Source organism: Aulostomus chinensis, chromosome 8 (genome assembly GCF_037954235.1).
Source record: "Aulostomus chinensis isolate RoL2024-O1b breed Wild chromosome 8, RoL_Achi_v1.0, whole genome shotgun sequence".
Classification (NCBI taxonomy): domain Eukaryota; kingdom Metazoa; phylum Chordata; class Actinopteri; order Syngnathiformes; family Aulostomidae; genus Aulostomus; species Aulostomus chinensis.
The window spans coordinates 1,315,001-1,323,983 of record NC_141327.1 but is presented as its reverse complement, the minus strand read 5'-3'; the positions used below and the strand labels follow the sequence as shown (position 1 = coordinate 1,323,983).

At 46.3% G+C, this 8,983-nt stretch overlaps 1 long non-coding RNA gene across 5 annotated transcripts in view; it reads left to right on the top strand.

Moving 5' to 3' along the window:
* Positions 1–1,461: 1,461 nt before the first annotated feature.
* The window catches only part of LOC147256784 (uncharacterized), a 38,700-nt gene continuing 31,178 nt past the window's right edge, over positions 1,462–8,983 (top strand). For 4 of the 5 annotated variants that reach the window (XR_015117407.1, XR_015117408.1, XR_015117406.1 and 1 more), the window contains exons 1-4: positions 1,462–1,677; positions 3,615–3,737; positions 7,393–7,519; positions 7,701–7,809. This is a non-coding gene — a long non-coding RNA (uncharacterized LOC147256784). Of the gene's footprint in view, positions 1,695–3,614; positions 3,738–7,392; positions 7,520–7,700; positions 7,810–8,983 lie in introns of all 5 variants that reach the window. The other variant, XR_015117409.1, reaches the window with a different exon arrangement.

The following is an 8,983-nucleotide window of genomic DNA, read 5'->3' as shown; positions in this document are numbered from 1 at the left end:
CTAGTTGAGCACAAGGACATCAGGGTGGCTCTTACTGTCTCCCATGATAACTCAGCCACTGCAAAAGATTGCATGTCTTAATTTAATATCCAATCTAATATCCAAAATACAACATGCAGAGATTCTTTTTGTACTGCATCCCTCTCTAATTGTGAGTGTGAGTAATCTTCTCGTTATCCTACTCTCCCTATTATATGATAGAATGTGTTTTCAGACATTAACAGAGTGAAAAGCCTTCAAGCAGCTGTAGCATGTGACCCAAGGTCAGCGTGCTCCACTCGTATCTCATGGAGAACAACGCTTGAAACGCAGCTGTCGAAGGACAAAATTCTAATCTTTGTTTTCTGTTTCTTTTTTTTACTGCAATATCAAAAATTGGACTCTGGCTTTTAAATATTTAATCAGCTACATCAGGAAGTCAGTCGGACATGCTGTGGGCTAATAATATCCCTGGGTTTACATAAAGTACGTCCATATCATCAGCAGGTCACACTTTTAAATGTTACATCATAATTAATGTATGATCTTGAATAGGGCTTCTTCATTATCAGGCAATACGTAGAGCCCCGCTTCCTCCTCACTGTAATACCGAGGTTATGTGCTCGCCGTTAACCTCGCCTTTCATGCAAGGCTGGATTTATGGTGTCGTGTCAAACAAGCAAATTAGGTTTGTGCACACTCATTTTCATTTTGGACTTCATACTGCATTTGCAGGATTCTGTTGTGAAGCCTGACTGAACATTTCATGACAAAATAGAAACAAATGGATGTGCATTTGTTGTCCAAAGACCACCTCAGCTGACGGGAGTCCATACTTCAGACTCACTTCCTGCGTGTCACCAAACTGTGACAATACCGACATTTGTTGTGTTATTAGTTCTAGTTTAATCTGCCAGGACAACAGCACTCTCAGTGACAGCAATCATCAACTACGAGCAGGTCCATCCAGTACTGCGCTCAGAGAACCCTCCTGGCAGGACAGATCAGCCTTGTTCTGGGAACAGGTTCTCTTCGAGCAGTTGCTTTTTACCCTCACAACATTCATTTCTGAAGTGTTCTAGTTTGTTAAGAGCAGTGGTTCTCAAACTTTTTTGGTCATTCCCCCACTTGGAGGAAGAAAAATTGTCATCCCCCCCATGGCAAATTTTTTGACACAATAGGCCATGTTTAACTTTATTGACCTATTAAAAATTACAAACATTCCTTTAGTTTTCAGAACTAGAAAAAATGAAATAAAATGTGTTTCATCCCTGTCAAATATCACTCTATTTTAAAAACAGACCTGACAACAGTTGCTATGAAAGAGGTTTGAAGCGCGCTTTGGTTCCGCCGCGAAAAAAATTCCGACATCCAAACATTAGTTCCCCCCCCCCTCCCCTTTTCCCCGCGGTGAGGGGGGAACTAATGTTTGGACGTCGGAATTTTTTTCGCGGCGGAACCATACACAAAGCGAAAGGTGAGGGGGGTAATAATGTTTCGGGTGACTCGCCCCCATCGGGGGGGGGGCGAGTCACACACTTTGAAAAACGCTGGTTCAGAGGAATGGAGCCGCCTTTCTCAGGTTGTCATCTTCCCGCCACTCGAAAGTAAAAAGTAAAATGCTTGGAGAGACATTTTGTGGACATGTCAGTCAGCGGAGACAGTGAAGACGGTTCGGAGCCCAGTGATGGAGGACAGGTAGGATGTCACTCCAGGTAACCGTGCTAACTCAGCTGCTACAGAACACACACACACACACACACACAAACACACACACACACACACACACACACGCACGCACGCACGCACAGGTTTTGACATGTATGACAGCGCAAAGGAATGCAGCAGTGTGTGTGTGTGTGTGTGTTTGCTTCTTTGCTATTATGTCTTGCCAGTCTCACACTGGTTCCTCTTGTGTGTCTCTTTAGCAGCTAATCATCATTTAGCTCCAGCCCCTAAACGTGTGCCATCACTTGTTAGCTCTAGTGTAGGGTTCCTTATCACAGGGGAACCGAAGCTGTCACGGTCTAACTGGCTGTCATACATTCGAGGAAGATCTATGTGTTCATGCACTGGACTCATTCATAATATGAGAACACATTTAATATGGGATTCTGTAACACAGCAGTGACACAGTAGCCACAACCAAAGAAAACTAAAGAGAAAACATACACAAAACCAGTAGTACTCCTACTACAACTGGTGGTAATAATAATCCATCCATCCATCGTCATCTTCCACCTATTCCTTACTAGTAAGGGTCGTGGGGGGTGGAGCCTATCCCAGCATCTACGGGCGAGAGGCGGGGTTCACCCTGGACAGGTCACCAGTCCATCTCAGGGCCAACACACAGAGACAGACAACCATTCACACTCACAATCACACCTACGGTCAATTTAGAGTATCAATCAGCCTCGTCCCCTCTTGATGTCTTTGGACTGTGGAGGAAGCTGGAGTACCAGAGAGAACCCAGCAGGAACAGGGAGAACATGGAGACTCCACACAGAAAGATCCCGTGCTGCAGCTGGGACTCGAACCCGGAACCTTCTTGCTGTGAGGCCACAGTGCTGACCACTGCACCACCGTGCAGCCCGGTAATAATAATAATAATAATAATAATGATTATTATTATTATTATTGGGACTCAAGAGACTTAATGACACAGATGTTATCTTTATTAAAGACACCCATTGTTAAAAGACGTTTGTTCAGATTTACTAAAAGTTGAACAATTTTGGTGAAAAATTAAAACAAATTGTTTGTTGATGTCGTGACAGTGAAACTATTTAGTGTAGCAGTTATTTGGCAGGGCTGACTTGATTTGGCTTCTTCCAATATCAGCTCGGTAGTTTGGACTCGTTGCTCATAGCAACCTCAGTAACTGTTTCTCAGTCTCCACACAACAACAATTAGACTGCTCTTGTCTTCACAAACAGCTCTAGATGCTGGAGAACCTGTTAGAACCACTTCAGGTTCCACACAGACGAACAGCTGGCTGTCAGGGTGTGTATGTGTGGGTGCACAGATGAACTGATGGCCTGAGACAACTGTCCTGGTGTGTTGCGACTGTTGCTATATGTTGCCGTGGTATTGGTGTTTTGCATCATATCTATTAAAATATATGTTTATTATTTTAGACTTTGGGCGGCCCGGTGGAGCAGTGGTCCTCACTGTGGCCCCCATCAAGAGGGTTGTGGGTGGAGCCCCGGCTGCAGCACGGGGTCTTTCTGGGTGAGTCTCCATGTTCTCCCTGTTCCTGCTGGGTTCTCTCTGGTACTCCAGCTTCCTCCACAGTCCAAAGACATCAAGAGGGACCAGGTTAATCCAGACTCTAAATTGACCGTAGGCGTGGCTGGGAGAGCCAATGGTTGTCTGTCTCTATGTGTTGGCCCTGCCATGGACTGGTGACCTGTCCAGGGGGAAGGCTGCTGGGATAGGCTCCACCCCCCCACCCTCAACAGGAGAAGAGGGAGAACATGGAGGGAGGGAGGATGGATGGATGGATGGATGGATGGATGGATTAGTTGTAGTCAGTTGTGTGTGGATGTGTGAAGGATCTAGAAAGGAAATAATCTGTTGTGTGGGGGTGGCTGTCGGGGGTGCTTTTTGAGCTCTTCCTTTCCCCTCAATCGCAGGTGCTCCTTGTTTTGTGAGACGGTCTACCAGATCCACCTGCATTGGAACCTACGACCCACAAACTCCAAACCCGATCCTGTCAACACTGAGAACGACTTTTGTCTGAAACGAAGCAAATGAAGGTGAATTTAAATGAGCATGATAGCAAAACAGAGTGCAGTTCAGACTCTTTGTTTTCTTTGATCGCTTGATTGAAACGAGCCGAGTCGTGTGTGTATGCATTTCTTCATCCATAATCTTTCATGGCCTTCTCAGGATTCGTCAAATCAAAAGTGCATTTGCCACTTGCTCCTTTTCTTCTCCCTAACAAGCTGCCCTCAAGTCCTTCACAGCGTCAGCGTTCAGCTGAGTTTACCACTCATTATCGTTTGTTGTGAGTGAATTCAGTGTCAACCAGCCTATCGACCCTCTTTAACTTGAGAGTGCTTCTTTGTTTCTCCTCATCCAATGAAAAAATGCATTTTTTATGTGAAAAATGATACTGATGGACTTGCTTTTAAGTGAAAGGAGATCTGATAATCAAGGCATGTTGTCGTGGTGATTCGATCCACTGGGAAGAGACACTGGTAACAATGAGGACTTACATGTCCACTCATGGAAGCTGATCAAAGAGATAAAATGCTCTGTGTGAGGAAGTGTCATGGTTCACCATATTAGCAGGGGACGTGGTTCCTGTGTGCAGGGAAATCTAAAATCCATCCCTCCATCCATCCATCCTTCCATCATCCATCCATCCCCCACCATCTATCATCCATCCATCCATCATCCATCCATCCATCCCCCACCATCTATCATCCATCCATCCATCCATCCATCCATCCCCCACCATCTATCATCCATCCATCCATCCATCCATCCATCCCCCACCATCTATCATCCATCCATCCATCATCCATCCATCCATCCATCCATCCCCCACCATCATCCATCCCTCCATGTTCCCCCTCTTCTCCTGTTGAGGGTGGTGGGGGTGGAGCCTATCCCAGCAGCCTTCCCCCTGGACAGGTCACCAGTCCATGGCAGGGCCAACACATAGAGACAGACAACCATTGGCTCTCCCAGCCACGCCTACGGTCAATTTAGAGTCTGGATTAACCTGGTCCCTCTTGATGTCTTTGGACTGTGGAGGAAGCTGGAGTACCAGAGAGAACCCAGCAGGAACAGGGAGAACATGGAGACTCACACAGAAAGACCCCGTGCTGCAGCCGGGGCTCCACCCACAACCTTCTTGATGGGGGGCCACAGTGAGGACCACTGCTCCACCCTGCTGCCCTCATTAAGAACAGTTGAATGAACCGCCTCAGCTTCCCTTCACTGATCCTCCTGGTGGATGGATGAGGTACCACTGACGTTCCGCGTCCGCTACACCAGCCTTCACCTTCTTCAGCAGGTGTCTTATTGATCTGCCTACCACTGTATGTATGCACTCTTTCTTTCGTTACCATGGACTGAAACGAATAAATACATTACCCACCAACACCCTCAGTACCGAACCATCTTTCCAGTATCTGCTGCTTCACAGCAGAATGTGCACAACACCTGTTGCATTTGCACTGAGCGCTGAACCTGCAGGAGGTTCATGAGTCATCAACTCCAGTTCCCTCATGAGGATCATTGCTGATCTCTGCTGAAACGTGTTGCATCTTGGGCTCATCACATTACTACAACGTGACTCATAATTCAAGTCTGAGCCAAATATGTTGTGACAAATCAGATATTTCCAAATACATAAAAGATCATCGATCAGGAGAATGACTGACATGAACGAGGCGTGCGAGAGAGTCTCCTTGCAACTTGATAAGTGCCGAACACTCAGACAAAAGCACCTACAGTACAGTCAAAGATGCGCTACCTTGCATCTCTCCAAGTTCCCTCTTCCTTTAATGAGATAAGAGTCATTGGAACGAAGCAGTGATGATAACAGGCTGGAGAACAGAGTGAGCCGGAGTCTATCAAAGGCTGTGACTGTGCTCTCCAGCTTCAGTCACTCGCTCCTGCCTGGCTGAATGGAGTCGAGCGTTATTGCCCATGACAGGAGTGGGTTTGAGATGGAAATCACTTAAAAGGGAAGAATCTGTTGAGGCGGATGTCGGGTGAAAAAGATCTAATATGTCTTGCTCTTCTCCCCCTAACGCTCTGAAGTCCCCCCCTTCGTCTTCCGTGCTCATGCTCTCACCTACTCTCCCACCTCATCTGCGGAGCTCACCTCCCCTTACACTCTTTCAAAGGGGGAAGCGCTCCTGCAACAAAACCTCCACGCCAACGTCCTTCATCACTGCCATCATTACCATCATTGTCTTTTCAGTGACACTCACAGCAGTTCCACATTTAATTGGCAACTTGAAGTAGTGTCAGATGTTATCTGCCTTTCCCCAGTGGGGCGAAATCCGCCTCTCCGCTCCCCTCGTTCCCTGAGTCGTGTCATTGTGGCTTGATCCTGGTAAATTGTCACTGAAGATTCCCAGCAAACGAGTGTACAGGCCAAGTGGTTCCTCCTGGAAAGCTGTGTTCTTCTTCCGAGTTCCAAAGAGGAAGGTGTCACCGTTTTTGTGTGTGTGTGTGTGTGTGTGTGTGTGTGTGTAGCACGGTAGAGAGAGCACTGCTGCACCGGAGGAGCAGCAGAAGGTGGAGGAACATCATGTGCCTTCTGTTCTTTCTCAATGACGAAGTTCTGGATTCGGTTGGCAGAGTGACGGTGGAGCCGTTGAACGAATCACGATCTTTGTGGAGGCCTGGTTTGATTTAGCGTGGACGTGGCAGCACTGATCGTTCTGACACAACTTCCATTCAAGCTGACAATAGCTCAGTTTACTCTTGAGAGTAGGTGAGAGCATGAGCACGGAAGACGAAGGGGGGGACTTGAGAGCGTTAGGGGGAGAAGAGCAAGACATATTAGAACTTTTTCACCCGACATCCGCCTCAACAGATTCTTCCCTTTTTATCATTGTTACCTTCTTAGCATTATGCTGAGGATACAGCACAGCATATATAGTTAAGAGACAAAAAGCATTTAATTGTCTGTTTGGATCAGTGCCACGTCTCATGAGATGTTTGACGGCCAGCGTGAGCCGCAGTAAATGGAATCTGGATCTTTATGTGGAGTGGCACATCCTTGCGATGCTACATCCGTGTCAGCTAGTAAGTGAGTAACATGAGTATTTACATCCTTTTGTGATATTCCTGATCTGATATTCCATCACTCAAATATGAATCATGTTGAGGTGGGGTGTTCGTCGTGTCATAGATTTAAAATAACACCACGAAACCAACGCGTCCCTGGACAGCGTGCAGTGATGGCGGGGATCACTCAGCTTCGTGGAACAGTCTTGTAATGATGCTTGCAGTCATATTGAACCAGAGAGCTCCCATAATCACTCTGAAATCACTCTATGAACTCTCACGTACACCAAAGTGCTCGAGTGTGCACACATATTTTCACACTTCTTACACTCGGCTAATGTTCAGGTTCAGGATATTTCAGGCGTGAGTATTTCCTCTGTTATTCCTTCATACTTGAAAGCTCACTCGTGGCTCTGTTCTATTTGCAGACACAGTGAGCCAGGAGACAGGCTGACGTGCTGGTGTGCACTTCCTCTATCCTTCTCAGAAGACTGACAGCTCTCATTTAAGCCCTTAATGGCTCACATTAATTTCTCACTTATTTTGCACTGCTGCTAACTGCTGCTAACCTCTGCTACCGTCCCCATAGGCTAGCACGAGCTGAACCTGCATGTTCCTGATGGAACTACTGCCAAAAAGGTGTCTTTTTTCTTTCAGGTACACTGAAATATGTCTTCCAGCCATGAAGATGTTCCCTCCTGCAGAACCAGCCACGTTCTGCATTCCAGAGGAATAAGGAAGTAACACAGCAGAGAAAACATTTGTGTGTTCAAGACTCAAATTAGTGAGTACTTGAAACTCAAAACACACTTTTTTGGTGACTTTAAATTGAGTTTTTAAGAACTCCATTTATTTTGCTTACAAGGTATTACTTTTCCTGCCCATATCTTAACCAATATAATTACTTTCACCTCTTTACAGTTTAAAACAGGCTTATTTCTCTCGTGTTTGTATTCTGAGCACAGTTATCCATCTGGTTTTGCATCATCGCACACAACACCCAGAAAAGATGAACCTCGGGTGCGTCCATGTTCTAGAACCAGGTGAAGGCTTCACGACACCTCAGGCTCTCAGGTCAGTCGTGATGGTGAGAGGTCTGTCAGTGACATTAAAAACGAGTCGTACTTTGGGGCATCATTATTTATTATTTTCTAAAGGTGATTGAATATCCATTTTAATTTTAGCTTGAATTGTATATTTCCAAAGTCAACAAATTATATGCCACTACGACAAGGATCTGTACGTCACTAAAGACTGTGAGCGTCCAGACACTGGCAGCTTCCCTGCATTACAGCCACGTGTTTATTATTGGGATTGAGAAGTGGTAATGGCTGAATGTGAGTTTAAAGACTCTTTGTATGTGTCATGAATGCACCGCACTGACCTTTGCACCACTGATACAGGCGACAGCATATCGCCAGGTCTGTCCTTTTCTTCCATTTAATTACAAGTCTTGACTTCTTTATACGATCAGCAATGATTTTTGTAGCCTTTTAGGGTTTAATTTGAGTTTTCAGTGGTGCAATCATGAGTTTATGTGACACTCAAAGATGCTTTAGAAGATGACGGAGGATTAAAGAGTGACATTTTCTAGCGCCATGCAGGGACACTTGTTGGCAAAGCCGTATTAGCAAGTTGTTGTCACATAATAGACAAGATAATGGATTAGAAGTTTCTGCAATGTTTGCAGCAAGGCTGCAAATGAGGTCAGTTCACGAGGCAGAACTCCTGCAGACTGAGAAAGAGGGAAAGAAATTGCAGAACTTGGTTTGAGCTGTTAAAGGACAGACAAGGGGGGGGGGTGGCTCGCAGGGAGAGTGGTCGTCTGGCAACCGTGATGAGCGATTCGGATTTATACTGTGTATATATAGAGTGTGTGTGTGTGTGTGTATATATATATATCCATCCCTCCATCATCCCTCCCTCCATCTTCCCCCTCTTCTTCTGTTGAGGGTGGTGGGGGTGGAGCCTATCCCAGCAGCCTTCCCCCTGGACAGGTCACCAGTCCATGGCAGGGCCAACACATAGAGACAGACAACCATTGGCTCTCCCAGCCACGCCTACGGTCAATTTAGAGTCTGGATTAACCTGGTCCCTCTTGATGTCTTTGGACTGTGGAGGAAGCTGGAGTACCAGAGAGAACCCAGCAGGAACAGGGAGAACATGGAGACTCACCCAGAAAGACCCCGTGCTGCAGCCGGGGCTCCACCCACAACCTTCTTGCTGGGGGCCACAGGGAGGACCACTG